Raw genomic sequence first — 17471 nt, 5'->3', positions numbered from 1 at the left:
TGCCAATGTTTCTAGTACAATGTACATAGTAATAAATGCTTCAAGGTCAAATTCTACCTCTTCTTTGAAGCCCACTCAGATTCTTAAAGTCAGTCCACGCTTAACTTTTTCTCTCTAACATGCAAATTGCTACATTACACCCAGTGCGTAAATACTGTCCTGATGTTGTAAAACAAATGTCTTGTTTGTACATCTCAGCTTCTTAGATTATAAACTTTTAGCTGGTGTTGAATTTTTCTAATCACGTTCCTAGTTCTTTGTACACACTACATGATGAAAACAGATTTGATGATTGGTTAACAGAGGGTGTTCTTTTGTATATAGCTTAGGAAATCACAAAATTAACTGCTCAAATTCTCTTGCTTTTTTATGGTGTTAACTACATGTTACCATTACAACTCTATACCTGGTACATCCCCATCCATTCTTTAAAAGCTTGTGACAGGTAACAACTCTTATACTTACCTCGGCGTACTACGCCAAATGTAGTGCCTGCACATTGTGGATATTAAGTGAATAATTGCCAAATGGAAATTGAATGAATTTCAGAAACAATAAGCATGATAAATATAGGAAGCCTACCACAGAACGAGCACAAGGAAAGCTCTCAATAAACATGAAAGGAATGAATGAACGAGTCACTGGTTCTAAGTTTTGCCACTGGCTAGTTGTGAAACACGATCAAATCAGTTTTTTCATCAATAATATAAGGTGTTTGGATATGAAGCCTGGTTTTCTAATTACTTTTCAGACTCTGGGAAGGTACTTCAGCACTTCCGTGAAAAATGAAGTATTTTCTTAGCCAATGATATGCATTTAAAGGGCCTTAGTTTATGGTGGGCCTAAGATACTGTTTTAAAGCAAAGAGCCCCACTACTAAAATGGCTTGAACAATATTGGTGTAAATTACAGCGTGGGAATTTGCCTTTTTAAAACCAGTTCGGATGCATGCAATTTAAAAGTCCATCTTGCTGCCTGCTATTCCAGAAGGCACAGTCACATGAATTTGACATTAATTTCGTAGGAACGTTGGAGACAACGTTAATAAATTTCCAAGGCGTATAGCAGTTCTTTCACTACACAAAGAGAGAAATGTATGTTCATTTGTCATCCATACAGCAAGCATCAAAGAATAATAATTTTTAACAGATTGGAATAAAATATTTCATTTTTTAGTCTTTTCCTCACCCCATATTCTCTTTTTAATTGAAGAGAGAAACATGCTGAAGACATTTTATTGAGTTGCTTCTTTGGTGAACTCTTGGGTTGTTTGGGTATTTTTCCATCTCCCTGGGTAATTTACATTGGCAGGTTGGCAGGTAAAATCTAGTTGCTTCAATTGATCTATTGGAATGTAAGAATGACTATTGATTGGCACTTATTGTGCTATAAAATCAAGATTCTGAGCCTGAGAAATTCTGTGGCTTAGTAATAATCACAATAATAATGGTAGTAAATAATAGTAGTTAACAATAACTAAGAGCTTTATTTAATTTTATTTGTTGTTTCCTAAGCACCACGCTAAATCATTTACATGTACAATAATGTATTCTCTGTGACAATCCTGTGTGATAGGTTCCATTATTACAGGAGAGGCAATTGAGCACTTTTCCCAAAGTTAAGACTTAGTATGTGGTAAGTCATGATTCAGTGATCTTACGGTCTACTAGAAATGAGAGCAAAAGGACACACATAGATTCCACACAAGGTAGAACAGAATGAGTTCTGTAGGAGAGACATGTACAAAATGTCATTCTCTAAGGTGATTCATCTATGTTTTGATTCATCCGTTTATTTGTACAGCTATACTCTTGATGTTCATACACTCTCGATGTACTTTTATCCAGAATTCTAGGGTTGGTGGATTCCATTGCCAGGATCCTTCTCTAGAGAGCTGGTCACAGAGCCCTCTTGCTGGGTACTTCTGGGATAAACACACTCCCTATGGGCAAGTGTCTCTGCTGCTCAGTTTGTGTGGATAGGAGTTGAGCCAAAGTTGGTTTCCCTCCACCTTCCAATCTTGGTTTTGCTCAGTATAGCCAATTACTAGTTTATGATCATTCTTTTTCAACAAGCTAATCCTTGTTGGAGGCCCCGGTTTGGCTCCCTCCCCTCTCCGCATGTCTTTTTTTCAGGGTTAACATTGCTGTATTTCTGTAAGGTTCGAACTTTGTAATCATGTAATGTGTTTGGGGAGAGTGCACAGCACATAATAAGCGATATATAAGTAATAGATGAAAATAATGATACTAATAAGAACATAATTGTTATTTTTTGGATAAGGCATATAGAATTCTTATTCTCCTGGTTGACCACATTTTGTATAGAATGAGTTAGATATAGGTACCAGCTTTCCTTAAATACGCTTCCGCCAATAGGACATAGTGCTTCAGGTTCACTTGTGTATATCATTAAAATGAGCCCAGTAAATTAAACTCTGGTTTAATGATTGACTTCATTGGTAGGGATATTGGCAGTGCCCATCTTTGCATACATAACATCTGGGTTCTGACCTGTGGAGTCCTTATTTTTAAATACCCTTTTAAAAACCTAAACCATCGCCTGACTTTGTGATTGCTCATTAGGAAATAGTAATATTGAAAAGAAGAAAAAGGGATGGGTGGAAAATCACCTAAAAAAATAAAGAGAAGCCATTTCAGAGATACACCTCTATGTAAGAGTGAGGAAGGAAGGTACATACGTGTAGCTAAAGCGTGACCAGTGATAAAGCGGGTCCTCCAGCCAAAGGTTTAATCCACTTTTTAAAAATAAGCATACCAACTCTTTGTTTATTAATGGAATAAAATTGTCATAAAATGAGGGGCACCTGGGTGGCTCAGTCAGTAGAACCCATGACTCTTGATCTCAGGGTTATGAGTTCGAGCCCCACGTTGGGTGTCGAGATTCCTTCAGAATAAAATCTTTAACAAATTGCAATAAAATGAAAAGGTTTCGCTACAGACCAAAACCAGACAGCTGATTAAAAAATGCCAAAACGTGCAGCTCCTTAGAGCCTGGAGTCCCTTTGAAGATCGCTTTTGAATGACTTGTCCAGACGGGGAGTCTTCCAGGAGGAAATGCATCTTAGTCTAGGGTTAGGTCAAGGGCTGGACTCCCAGGACTCCCTTGAACCTTGAGGAGAAATCTCTGAGGCAGATCCCAGACAGAGGAAGTCACTAGATCCTCAGAAGGGGAGGACTAGATATTCCATTACTCTGGATGGATTTTCAGTTTCAGCACTTCTCTGGTAAAGGACATGCCCAAAGCTGTCCTCTCCTGGATTGCCCGTTGGTGGTAGGGAGCAGCACCCCGTGCGGTTCTGAAGTCCCAACTTGAGATATGATGTCAACAAACTGGCACACCTGGAGTCCCCAGTGCCATTTAAATATCTTTTCGTTGTCTTGTATGTTGTTTTTGGAGGGGGGGGCTACCCTAGGATGTGGCTCTTAGTCTTGTGGAATAATGGCATTTTCCGGCTATTCTGGAATCTTATGTCATCTAGTCCAATCACCTCATTTTGCAGATCAGGAACTGAAACCGAGAGAGAGGGGAGTTGCCCAGAGTTACTCAGCTAGTCAGTGACAGACAACAGTGGAACTTGGGGTAAGTCGTGTGGCCTCTTTGGGCTTCTCTTTGTGAATTGATACATTGGAAATGAATGCTAGGTTTACATGAGCTCTCTAAAATTCCTTCATATTCTAACATTCTAGATATGTGATGTTTAATTTTAGACTTCCGACTTCCAGTGTGATTTCCATTTTGTAATAATCAAGAGGCTCTTGTAAAAAGGATGATAAATACATGCCTAAATGACAGTGTTCAAGCATTTTGATGAAGGCTAACATCTAGTTAATAATTTTGCATTATGTACAGATATTTACCTTGTATATGGCATAGATTTGGATTAAAGATTTTGAAAATGCACCTGGTTTTGAATATGGTTGATAATTTACTGTTTTACATCCTAACACTACAAACAACTTCTTAATGAAACTATAGTAAATGTTTCTTTATTGCTACTGCCTTAGGTTGTTTTACTTATTGCTGGAAAGTTCAGGTCACATGAATGAATAAGGTTGCTTGGATATATAGGATAGAAATGCCCAAATTGGTTTGGGTTCATTGCAAACTCCATTGCTTGTAAGCAAGGATTGTTTTTTTTTTTTTTCTCTCATTTCTTCAGCAGGCATTGTTTCAACAAACTGACAGCAAATACATTATGTATGGCAGCTATAAAAGCTTTCATCCAGAGTGTGCGTGTTTAGTGTCTCTGTGTAGGATAAGCTGAGTTATGGGAGGGGCAAGGGCAAAAGGTCAGGAGTAAGACCCACCTGTGGTTTCAAGTCCTTGGCTCCACTGACTTTGGCTGGGCGTTGTGGGGATAATAGGAGGCGCAAGGAACTTAGCCTCTTTTTTTGTCTGTTTCCCTTAAGCTCATCAGATACAAGTCTTTCCAAACTCTGTGAGCTACTTTAAATATCCATTTCCCCTCTTAAAGATATGGATTCAATTGTGTTTTTTTTAAAGTACAGTTTGTAACATAGAGAATTCTGAGAGTAGAGAATTCATTGGTTACAGAGGAAGCATCTTTACACCATGGGCATGCAAATTCTCAGACATTTATTACCTAGATGACATTTGACAAATTATGCATAATGGTGTTTACAGAGATAACAGAGGGAAGCAATGGAATAATGTATATGAAAGAAATGTGCACAATGGAAAGCATGATAACAATCCTTGTGGGTTTTTTTTTTAATACTGCATTTTAAAGGAAACAGAAAGGTATATAGAAAAGAGTGAGGGGTAGAGAAGGAGAGGCTCTGAGAAGCAAATATTTTACTTTTACAATGAAATCATGGCTTAGAGCAAAGAGCCGACTAGGATGCAAGTGAAATATTGCTGCTAGAATATCAGATGTCCATGCTTCTTAAAATATTATGTACATTGGAGTCACTTGGGGATATTGTTAAAATACAAACACTGATTCATTAGATCTGGGGTGAGGTCTGAGAGTCCGCATTCCTAAAAAGCTTCCAGGCAATGCTGACGCTGCTGGTCTCCAGCACACTGAGTAGCACAGTCCTATGCTATCAGATTAACAGGTGTAACCAAAAATCAACTAAGTATTTTACTAGGAAAGAAATTAAACTTTTTACATATTTTGGGGAGATTCATATATCAAGGGAATACCCTCCAACCTGGCTAATGACCCTCCTCCTTGCCCCACAATAAAAGAGCTTTCTGTACTTTCTGGTTTTATTATTAAGTGTTGAGAAAGCATTCTGCTACTACTGGTTAGGGTTTCTGGCTGAAAGAGTGTAACAAGATAGGGGTTTACAGACAGAACGATTAGGAGTAAGTACCGTCTAGAGAACCAATACGTTGTGAAGGCAGTTGAGTAGCTTCTGGTTCCTTTACCAGGTCTTATCTAGTAGAGGTCATTGAATTGTACCATAAGAATTTTGGATATGTGATTGGTTATCTTAAATCTCCCTTTTTTTGCCTTGGCACATTGCATATTTACATTGTCTTTTATCTCTCATTTCCCTAACAAAAGTATGAACAGGGAGAAAACATGTGACATGTTTCCCATTTTTATATTTCAAATTCAATTCAACACACATTTGCAGAGTAGTGAGTTGCACAGTGGTGGACTAGGCCCTGGGAGGGGCAGAAGAATCAGGAAAATAGTCCCAGGTATTCTCAGTTTGTGTTTAGAGGATACAGACATAATAAATAACCAAATACAAGGCAGTTAGAATTTTAAAAACATACCAGATCTGAAAAGAATACGATGAAATCTGAAAGGAATAGACAACAGTTCTGCTGGGGAGGGAATTAGACATTGCAAAGGAAGAAGAATTTGGAACATGGTCATTTGCACATAGAGGACAGAAATCAGCTTGAGGCAAAATCTTTGTCATATTGTGGTTGTATAAATGGAGAGCAAAAGCAGAGACAAGAGGTCAGTGTAATTCAACTAACACAGTGCTGAAATTAAAATATCCTCCTTTCGAATTCAGGCTAAAGGCTAGAGGTTATGTGGGATTGTTGGAGGTAAGCGAGGCCAGATTGGGTAGTGTTTTAGCTGCTGCTTCTCTCAAACTTTGGTTTTTTTTTCCCCTATTGGGCCTAATTCCCTAGACTCTGCAGGAGAAGAAATCACCTTTTATATAAACACCTCTCCTTGGCAATTGGAACACAGCACTTTAGAAGATAATGAATCAGGGATGGGAGAGAGAGAAATGATTCCAAATTGCCTTAAAAATATACTCCCATAATACTCCCAATATACTCCCATAACTCATTGACTCATTAGGTGCTTCTTTACAACTCGGACACTCAGATGTGATAATGATGCTCATTTCTCGAACTTCTGCGAATTTAAATTTCTTTCCAAATGAATTTTTGCCCTGATAGTTACTTTGGAGTTGTGGTTGATAATAAAGGCGGAGGCTTTCATATCTCTTTCTTAGATATGCTGGTGCATAGCCATTAAAAAAAAAAATGACTCTGCAACCCTTCCCTGAATCCTAATTGCCCTGGCTGATTCCACTGTCTGTGTAGAATGGGCTGGAATGTTATCTGGGATCGCTGTAGTCAATGCAGTCTGAGAATCCAGTGTAGATAAAGGGAGAATAACCAAAGAACGTGAACCATTATCAAATCTGAGGGCAAGTTTGGGGCCGTAGTCAGGAGGTGAAATAAATTCATAACTCAAAGGTAATCAACAACATATCAGGAAACAGTGTGGACCAGTCCCCACTTGAGGAATTACACTGTGAGGTGTCTGTTCTTCCTGGATATTGACTTGTTGGCTGAGACCGGCTTACAGGCACAGGAAAGTTTTCGAAAATGCCATTCCCTCTTCTTTATTACCCACCCTTGCAAGATCTTGCACAGGTGAACATGAAGCTTCTGTTACTATACAAACTTCAGGATCTTTTGCATCTCAGTGAGCAAAGTGATGTACCCCCGTGTTGAATTTGTTTTAAATTTATCTGAATTAATTAAAATCTAGGAAACTATAGACAACAGTGACTTGATGAGACTCTAATTTTTTTTTTTTTTTAAACTCCATTTAGCTGTGGCTGCTCACAGGTCATGGCATCCTTCGTCATTCCTTCTGTCATTGCTTATTCATCTTTAATGCCCATGCTCTCCTGCTCAGGCTCCAACTTTGGTGGTGTGGGATAGCATTGTTTGATTCTTGCAGAACGCTGTCAATTCCAAATTCCCGGTAATAAGCAAACTACAAGGGCATGTATATTTCATACTGAGAAGTGTTTTGAGAATCATCTAGCGTTCATCCCCTTTGCTTTTCAGTTTAAACAAACAAAAAGACATTGAAGGAAATGTGGGGGAGGGCTAAGGAGAGGGAGGTGAGATCAAGAGAAAGGGAATGAGGAAATGAAACCAGCATTCATTACGTGCTAAGATACAGCAAACTCATTGCTAGGTTCTTTGTATATATCGTGCTCCTTAAGTCTTGCCATGACCTTGCGTTAAGGTCATCAGTGGGCCCACTTTATCAGAGGGCAAATAGAGAGTAAGAGAAATTCTAAATAGAGGTCACAGTCATGCAGGTGCTCCCAGCAGAGCTAAGGTGAGAACCTGGATCTCTCATGCTTTCTAGAAGCAAGCTGGCAATTGGTGGTAGCTACAATGAAAGTGTCACCCTTTCTTTGTCACAGAATAGCTTAAATGATGGCACGATATGCCTTTTAGATAAAAGGCAGAAACGGGGTGAGGCAAAATTACAGATCCAATCCCTTCCAACCAAATTACTCTCTTCATTCATTTTGAACCTATCATATATGGGCTCCTTTATGGTGGTAATAATCTTTTTACATGAACATGGTCTGTCTGTTCCTTAGTCAGCAATGTGCAATCATGCTGGGTAGTCCCCCGAGCTGGATAGCAGTTGATATATAGTTTGTACATGCTTAATATGCAGAAATTGATTTTTTAAATAAATCAAGATGACTTTTCTTTCCCTTCATAAGCCATATCTAGACTTAGGTGTTTCTACTAATTGGTGATCTCAGCCCTGCCCGTTGATTCTTAAAGGAGCTCCACAGTAAAGCACTTAGTACATACTAGAAACTGTGTTGGGAGCTGTAGTAGTCAGAATTGTCCAAACTCTGCTGTGATAACAGATCAACTCTGAAATCTCAGTGGATAACACAACCCAAGTTTATTATTTGTGCATGCTAAGTCTACTGTAGGCCTCGTTCTCTGGGACAGCTCCTTCAAGTGATGTGTGAGGGGGTCAGTCGGCCTCTATCTTATGGCTTTGCCTTCTGAACATGTGGCTTCTCGCTTGCTATCACAGGGAGGAGAGAGCTGAAGTAACTCAGGGCCTTCCTTTGCCTTCCCCAGGAGTGACACACTTATATTCTATTTATAAACCATTTGTCAGAAGTCACCTGGCCCCACCCAACTATGAGGGTGGAGGTGGTGAGGGAGCTGGGAAGTGGGATCTTTTCTAAGTCTATGAAAGAAAGAATTCACAGATACTTGTGAGTACTGTTGATGTATCACAGGTTCTGGAAGAATAAAGGACATTCTTTTTTAAAGATTTATTTGTTTATTTTAGAAAGAGCACCTGAGAACAGGGAAGGAGCAGAGGGAGGGAGAGGATCTCAAGCAGACTCTGCTGAGCACAGAGCCCATTGGCGGGGCTGGATCCCAGGACCCTGAGATCATGACCTGAGCTGAAACCAAGAGTTGGTCACTTAACCCACTGAGCCACCCAGGTGTCCCCTGCTATTATTATCGAAGACCTATTGTTATTGAAGACCCGTCATGTACTAGGCACTGTCTAATGAAAAACAGGTCACTTAATGGCCTGAGCCACCCAGGTGTCCCACAAAGAACATTTTTAAAGTTATCGCCTTCTATGAAAGCTATGCAGACATATGAAGAAAACAATAATTCCAGGGCGCTACGGAGGGCTGTATTACAATTTTGCAGGGCCTAGCACTGCTTAAGCTAGCAGCTGCTGTTGTCTTCAGAGCATTCCTTTCTTATCCATCTGAAATAATTGACTTAAGATGTAAAAATTCCTTGTGTGTTGTGTGTGTGTGTGTGTGTGTGTGTGTGTGTTCGTGCTTTCTGCTTTGTTTTCTTAAACAGGGGTCAAAATATGTTTAGAAATTAAGCCTGGGTCTTCGAACTTCTTTTCTGGAACTCTTGGCCTGGTGACAGCTGTCATTCCACAGAGTGAAGGGGATTTTCCCTGCTCACTGTGCGTCGTGAAGGCTAGAACGAAACTGTGCGCCCTCGTAGCTCTTTGTTTGTTGGGCACTTTGTTCTTTGTAGATGTCCCAGCATTTATGACTGGCATGGTTAAATATTGAGACAGTTTTCTGGCATTAACCATCCAAATAGCAAAGTGGACGCAGCTGGACAGATCTAATCCTGAAAGAAAAATAAACGTGGAAAAAAAAAAAAAACGACCATGCAAGTAAGTTTAGGCTTGAGAGCATGAACACGGAGCTGGGTCGAAGATGACATGTTGCCCTAGATGTTTTCTTTTTGTGTTTGGTACATAGGTTTCTGTTAAAGCGCTTTTACTTAAAAACAATCAGCAAAGAACTGAAAAATTAGCGTCATGTTGATTGTGACGAAGGGAAGAATGAAAACCTGTACCGTTTTTTTGAAAGGTCTTCTTACAGTGAAAAGAATTTTCACTCATTATGGCTTATTTGTAACTGTAATACTGTAATGTGTCTTATCCATGGACTTAAGAATTTGAGATTTCATTGTCAAATATTTCAATAATTCTCGCTGTACCTTGATTTTCAACTTCTGTTGCCTTTAAGTTACATCCGTATAATGGATTTACTTTGGCATGTGGATATGTTTTAGCCTCTAAGTAAATATTTTCAATGAATTTGGAGAGGAAGTATGATGGCCTCTGAGATTTTGAAGATAAACTAGAAAGGCAAGCTATGAAAATTACACAAATAATAGCAATGATAATAATAATATAATGATGAACATTAATTGGGCATATTCATTATGATCCAAGTGCTGCCTAAGTGTTTTATAAGGACATGTTCATTTAACCTACGTATTTATAAGGGGCTATTATTAACCCCAGTTTAACAAGAGGCTTAAAGAGATGTTAAATAAATTGCCCAATGTCACATGACCAGAAATTACCTGTTTGACTTCCTTAAAGTTAACCAATGTTTGTCCCCCTACAAAGTATCTCAGTGGTTTCCAAAGGTGTGGATAAGCCACTAAACTGAAAAACAACCAAAGGAAACTTCAGCCTAAACCGTGTATTTTAACTTGCATAAAGAAAATATGTTTTAACAAAAGTGCTGTAGTCAGACTAAAGTTTGGAAATAGAGATGAAGCAGGAGGAATATCTTCAGTTTTCATCCAGAAGTATCCAAGGGAAAAATCCACTGTCCTGGGCTGTGGCTCTCAGTCAGGAGCAATTTTGCCTCCCCACCCGGGGAACAATTGGCAAAGCCTGGAGACATTTTTCTCCTCATAACTGGGAGGAAGGGTGCTACCTGAGTCTTGTGGGTAGCGGCTAGAGCTGTGCTACATACCGCCCAGTGCATCGAGCAGCCCCATGTATAATCCACACCAAAATGTCTTTAGTGCCAAGGTTGATCTTGTGTAAAAGAGACTTCTCTTATTATACAGGGAAACTTGTGTCATTAAGGGCTCAATCTTTGGAGCCAGTGTATTTGGAGTTTAGTTTTGGCTTTACTGCTTGACTTAGGGAGTTCAAGCTCTCCAAGTCTTAATTGAGTTGCTTATGCACTGGAAATAATCATACATGAAGATTAGATGAGAAAGTATATACAAAGTGAAAGTATATACAGCGTAGTCCCTGGCTTTCATATATGATCAATAATTTTAGGTGGGAAAACGATAAACTTTGGTTAAACAGTCATTGTATTGTTTTTTGAGACCCTCAAAGAATGCTGTTGAACAGGTGTTAAAAAAGAATCGTCTCCAGATCAGACAGCTTTGTTTTGAATCTTGTTTCCTCTTCTTATTAACAGTATGACCTTGATCAAGTGCCTTAAACTCTCATCTATAAGATGAGGGTAGTAAGTAGTATGGATCTTCTAGAGTTTCTATGAGACTTCAATGAGAGTGTAAGTGTAAGGTGCTTAGAACAGTGTCTACCTCTTAGAAGCAGTTGTTAGCTCTTATTATTCATTTACTTAATATTGTTAGATAAGACATAGCATATAAATTAATTTTCTAAGTAACTGAACCTTGAAATACCAGCCTCCCAAATATCTCTCGAAATACCTCTTGAAATACCAACTCTATGTTTTATTTTAGCAATTAGAATAATGGAAATAGCTCTAAAATTATATTTAAAAATTCTTTGCTTATTTAAAAATGAATGCTGAATACTTTCTCGTGTTTTGTGGTTAGCTCAAGGTCTGTGTCATCATACTATTATTTCTTTTATTGGATTATGATACATGAATTTTTTAAAACTGTTGAAATAGGATTTTCCTTACCCTGGGCTGCTGGAATGTTTCATTCTTTTGTCTGCTTTTTAAAAAATGTTGGTTTTGATTCCTTACTATCAACAAGCCGCTGTCTGACTGTCATAGTCTCTACTTGCCTTTTCTAAATATCTGCGTCTTGATCAGTTGGTCAATATTTACTGAACATACAATATGCTGCGCTCTCTAAGGTATATTAGTGACCAACACAAAACAGTTCTTTCTTGGAGCTTACTATTTATCAGAGGTAAACATTGAAGGCATAACCAGTTAAACAATCATTTGCTTTTGTTTTTTTAAAGATTTTATTTATTTGTCAGAGAGAGAGAGAGAGAGCACAAGCAAGGGGAGCAGCAGGCAGAGGGAGAAGCAGGCTCCCCGCTGAGCAGAAGCCTGATGTGGGACTCGATCCCAGAACCCTGAGATCATGACCTATGCTGAAGGCAGACGCTTAACCAACTGAGTCGCCCAGGCATCCCGACAACTGTGACCTATGCTATGACTGAGAAGTCTCACTTGCTGTGTTTAGAAGCAAAGCCCTGTAGTGTGGGCTAGAAGACAGGCCTTCCTGTGCAATTCATCATCAAGTGTCAGTCTGAAAAGTGAGTTGGCATCAGCAAAGCAAAGAGAAGAAGCATTACAAGCAGATGCAATTGCAAAAATCAAGTTCCTTTTTTTGGACAGGGCATGCCATTAAATAAAAGAATTTTTAAAAACTCAGCATGACTACAGACCAAAACCAAACAAAGAAAATCCACATTTATGGTGGCATTGATGAGGCTCAAATGATAGCCAGGGTCTCAATCACGCAGTCTTCCAAAGCACGTAAAAGTTCGCTCTATGCAGTAGATGATGACAGGCCACTGGAAAGTTAAAGTTTGTTGTCGACATGGAAGATTTTCATGTGAAGAAGGGCTTGGAAGTAGGAAAGAATGTAGGAAAGGCAGGAAAGGGAGAGACACCAATTTGAAAACTCTTATAGTAGTTCAGGCAGGATGTGATGAACATGGTCCAAATTGTGTTTGTAATAGAAGTGGTCTCTGATGACTAAGCCCTGAGAACTCTCCTGAGAGAGGAGGGCTGATATTTAGTTTATGGACTTGGAAAGATTTATTCAGCTGTTTTGGCTCTTTACCTTCTACCTTGTTCTTGGCTACCTTCCAGAAGATTGCGATTGATGAATAATCAGTTTCCCAAAGAGTGAAAATACAAATGTACAGCAAGAACAGTAATGAACTTGTATTTGTGTACTAGTTGAAAACTCTTTATTATTGCATTTAATCAGCAGCTTTTCTTAATGAGTGATTTTCAGCCATCCTGTTCCTACAAGACTACATTTTAAGTTGATGTACCTTAATTTATGGGCAGTAGGGAATTTCGGCCTCATAGTAGGAAATTTCATTTATCCTTCCTCACAGAGAAAGTTGAAATAGAGTAGAAATGGTCTTTAATTTTGTTCTTTGCAGCATAGGAGAAATACAAAAGTGTCAATTTATCAGTTCCTGCTTCTAACCACTAGTGCCTTGATAAAAAATAGAAAACTTTAGATATTTAAAGAAGATGTTTACCTACATGTATGCATGCAAAATACGTGCTGTGTGAAATATGAGTTGTGTGAATGTTAGATATGTACACATTCACAGCCATATTATGCAAGGCGTTGAATGCCATATTAAAAAAAATCAAACATCCTATTTTGAACATCTAGAAGAGCTGTTCAATGGTCAATATATGTCTGCTTCTAAAATATGCCTCTAAAATAGGTATAAGAATTGCTTTCTCTTAGGGTGATTGTGAGAATTACATATGCTTGATTTAGCACCTAATAAATATTTAATACACTTAAGTATTCAGTATGATTTTATCATTACAAATTGGCTACGTGTTTTTTCATAAATTTATATATATTGATAATTTGACGTAAGATTATATTCACAGATATCAATATATACACATGCACATATAGACACTACATTAGCTATTGATTACAACAAAAATGGTTGTGCAACGATCTTCAAAATGACATATAATCATACAGCTATCTTTGGTAGAATGAGTTTTGTTTTGTTTTGTTTTTATTATTTCTGTCCTGGGAGGTTACCATGAATCAGAAGTTGAATATTAGCCCTAAAGATATGGCTTCACATGAGTTAAGATTCTGACCCAGTTTCTATATCCTGCTTTCTCTCATTTACTCATTCATTCCTTTATTTATTATTTAAACAAATATTTACTGGATCTCTACTCTGTGCCAGCCACTATAACCTGTCTTACAGTCTGGTAGGGGAACAAACATGAAAGCAAATTGCTGCAATAAAATGGTGTGAACATTGTGCAATACATCCTTTTAAAGTAAAGAGGCATTCGCTCTCCTACATGACATATGGTTAATTATTATGTACATATTCGTCGATCATTAAACTAAATAGAGAAGAATAGAAATTAAATAGAGGAAACTTAAAAGAGCATTTCTTTCTAAGTACCTGTTTTTTATTCATTCTCTTGTCTTCATCTACCACCCACCTGCTGAAGACATCCCGTGATTATCAGTAATTGCTATCACTTTCTCTTACCCCAGAATCCTATTTCCATCTGACTTTTGGCAATCTGTAGGTAGATGTTCCATAGATATCTCAAATTCATTCTGCTTAAAACAAATTCATGATGTTCCTTCCACTCAAAAAATTTGTTTCCCCTCCTATACATCTAACCCCTGTTAAATGTGTCATCTACACAGTCACCCCAACTGAGGTTCCAGGGGCTCCCATCAGTGTTCAATGCCTACCCATAGCCAACACCCAATTGGTTATCAGATGCTCCTCATTTTCTTCCTCCTCCTTCTAGGTAAACACATGCACACATGCTTTATGCCCCAAATTAGTAGGCTAAGAAAGCAATTTTCAAGTTGCTAGGCAGTAACAGTTGAAGAGAAAAAGTAAGTCAGTGACTTGGTTATTAAGTGTTATCACTATGTTGTCTCTTTTCCTGTGAGTAGAGAATGTTTCTCTTTAACTTGGAATAATAACTTTAAATTCTGTTGATCTATAAACTCCAAAAACATCGTTGTACACATGTCCACAGTGATACACTTGCTGAATTTCTCTTACCCTCCCATCACTGATACTTTATGCTTCCAAGGGCAGTTCCAGCTATGAATCTCAGAGTCCTTTTCCAATGCCCGACTGCTCATGATCTGAATGCGAGATTCCTATTGCAGTTCATGTTTAGGGAGGAGTATGTTAACTGCTGATATTCGTCACTGAAAAGAAATAATTGACATCACAATAATGAAAGATATCATCAGTTGGCCCTGATCATATTTTGAGTGTTCCTAAAATTTCATTCTGGTTCATACTCTTAAAGAGTGACTTATAAATTCGTAAGTTTAAGTGCAAAACTATCTGGAACATATTAGGTCCAAAGTAAGTGGTGCATCCTATTCTCTCTTGTAGGGTATCTTTAAAAAAATCAGTAAGCATCAAGTTCCCTAAACCAATCTAACCCTAGGAAAATGTTAAGTTCTTAAGGAAAACACATTGGAAGAAGAAGTATGACAGTATCTTTTTCCTTCTTTCATTTTTTAAAGATATTTATTTATTTGTGGAGAGGGAGAAGGAGAGGGAAAGAGAGAATCTCAAGCAGACTCCATACCCAGTGTTAAGCCTGATGCAGGGCTTGATCTCACAGCCCAGAGATCATGACCTGAGCCAAAATCAAGTGTTGCACGCTTAATGGACTGACCCACCCAGACACCCTTAAAGATTTTATTTTTAAGTAATCTCTACACCCAGCGTGAGACTCAAACTCATACCCCCAAGACCAAGAGTTGCATGCAAACATGTGGGATGGGGTTAATATTAACTATAGATTAAAATGAAAAGTTTAAATGCCTTTAAAATGTGGAGTTTTGAGTGGGATAGTGCAACAGATAGAGAGGAAAAGGCTGCTTGGAGAGGAGGAAGAGATAGAGAAGACAATTATTCCTTGAAGAGGTAGAAGAGAAGATTAAAATTTACTTTGAATAGTTCTTAAGTAAATGCAGTATTACTTTCTGAGTGCCCAAGTGATGATTTTTCCTTCTTTTTTTGAAGACTTGAAACTTCTGATGTGTCTTCATGTTTCACATCTCTTTTGTCCTGTGCACCCTGATCTGGCATGATAGCCCAGCACTGTTAGCGAACAGTGGTGTCATTGCTATATGCATACTTATTGGTCCTATGCTAACATGAGCTTTGCTGAGCAAATAGATTTTGTGCAGCCACCCTACACGGATCATTTCCCAGAATGCCAAGGGAGACACTAACAACGGGTCTGACTTCATCCTTCATCCATATGTTATCATATTTACAAAATGGGATAAGGGAGAACCAGACCAAGGGAAAAGCTGGTGATTCACTGACATAAACCTCTCAAGGGCAGACGAGAGTCATACATTGGAAAGGATGATATGTGAGCATCGTCACACAGGCAAAAGATCTTTGTTTGCAGCTACTTGTAATTCATGGTGGGGCGCCCTAGGAAAACACTGCTGCTAGCCGTCATCTTGCACTTATTTGCCTCTCTGTAGAGCAGATGCACGTAGGATTATGTGCATAGCACGGTTTCCAGCATGGACATAGACGGAAAGTTAATTACCTGTTCTGTCCCCTCCCCTGAGAGGGATTTGTTTCACTTTGAAGGAAGATTCTCATGAAAAGGCTGCAAGTCATAATGCGTGTTGTAATTTCCTTGGAATGAAGTCCAAAATATCGTCCGTTCTGCTTTGCAAATTGGTCTGGAAGCCACACAAACATGGGTAAATATGGGGATCAAAATTCAACTAGATTTTGCTCTACAGGAAGAGTTCAGCGCTTCACACTCAGGGCTCGCTCAGCAAATATCATAGCCTTTCTGGCATTGTTTAGTGGAGATGGGCTAATGGGACTTTATAGAGCAGAGATGATTGGAGGAGATGAACAAAGGGACAAGCTGTGAGATAGATGTGAGTTAATGGAGAGAGAAAGAGTTTTTGGCTGGGGACTCTGGGTCAGAAGGACCTGGGTTGTGTGTGTGTGTGTGTGTGTGTGTGTGTCCCGGGGCGGGGGAGGGGAGGGGGGGAGAGGAAGATAATCTCTAGCAGACTTCCTGCTGAGTGGGGAACCTGATGCAGGGCTTGATCTCAGGACCCCAAGATCATGACCTGAGCCCAAACCACCTTGCACGCTTGACTGACTGAGCCACCCAGGTGCCCCACGGACCTAGGTTTTTATTCTCCCTCCTCTTCTTACTACCTGCGCCTTCTCTCATCCTCACTTCCCTCTTTTGCAAAGCACACTCCTCCACCTATCATGCACACTGCTGACTGGAGGATATGGGTAACATACAACTCACCGTGCCCTTTGCCTTGCGGGCAGCAAGTCTACCCTGAGTGGTAGCTCTTTGTAGTGTATCTTAAATTTTTTAATTAAAATTCATGTTCTGCATCAGGATTCTTATTTTTCAAGCAACCGTGCTGAAGCATCTATAATATTTTATGGAACTTTGTTTTTCTTGTCCTAGTATTCTTACACTCTGTTCTTTTTTTAGCACCCATTGTTTCTATAGTTTGTAACCCTCTGCTCTCAACAAGAAATCACTGACTCAGAATGCAGGGGAATGATCCTGCATTCAAATGAGAAGTTGCAAACCCTCTATCAACCTGTGACTTTACACCTCCCACCTCCCTCCTCTCCTTCCAGAAAACAAACAAACCTATCCTTCAGCTCCATGACCTTTTGAACCAGATGCATACATAAATATTTGGGAAGGGGATGGGGGGGTGGGGGATAAGGTCAGCAGTAAACTCATTGACTTAATTCTAACCCTGCAGAGAAGCTGTGTTTAGGGGGAAGATATATAGAGATGGAGGCAGGCTCAAAATTGTCATCATCATAATCATCTTCAAAGGAGCATCACCTCCTTACACAGATTGAGAAAGAGAAATATAGGGTCACT

The 17471-nt window shown here is 39.0% G+C and overlaps 1 protein-coding gene across 9 annotated transcripts in view; it reads left to right on the top strand.

Moving 5' to 3' along the window:
• The window catches only part of LRRC4C (leucine rich repeat containing 4C), a 181437-nt gene that overhangs the window by 68885 nt on the left and 95081 nt on the right, over window positions 1-17471 (top strand). For 6 of the 9 annotated variants that reach the window (XM_087854758.1, XM_087854761.1, XM_087854759.1 and 3 more), the window contains exon 2: window positions 3524-3603. The exons of the other annotated variants lie outside the window; for them this stretch is intronic. The gene's annotated coding sequence lies outside the window, so the exon portion shown is untranslated. The remainder of the gene's footprint in view (window positions 1-3523; window positions 3604-17471) is intronic. 9 annotated transcript variants of the gene reach the window in all.

This window comes from Ursus americanus, chromosome 24, assembly GCF_024610735.1.
Source record: "Ursus americanus isolate L20-20 chromosome 24, mUrsAme1.1.p, whole genome shotgun sequence".
Taxonomy (NCBI): Eukaryota; Metazoa; Chordata; class Mammalia; order Carnivora; family Ursidae; genus Ursus; species Ursus americanus.
Note: the sequence above shows the minus strand (reverse complement) of the source record. Positions and strands in the feature narration are given on the sequence as shown.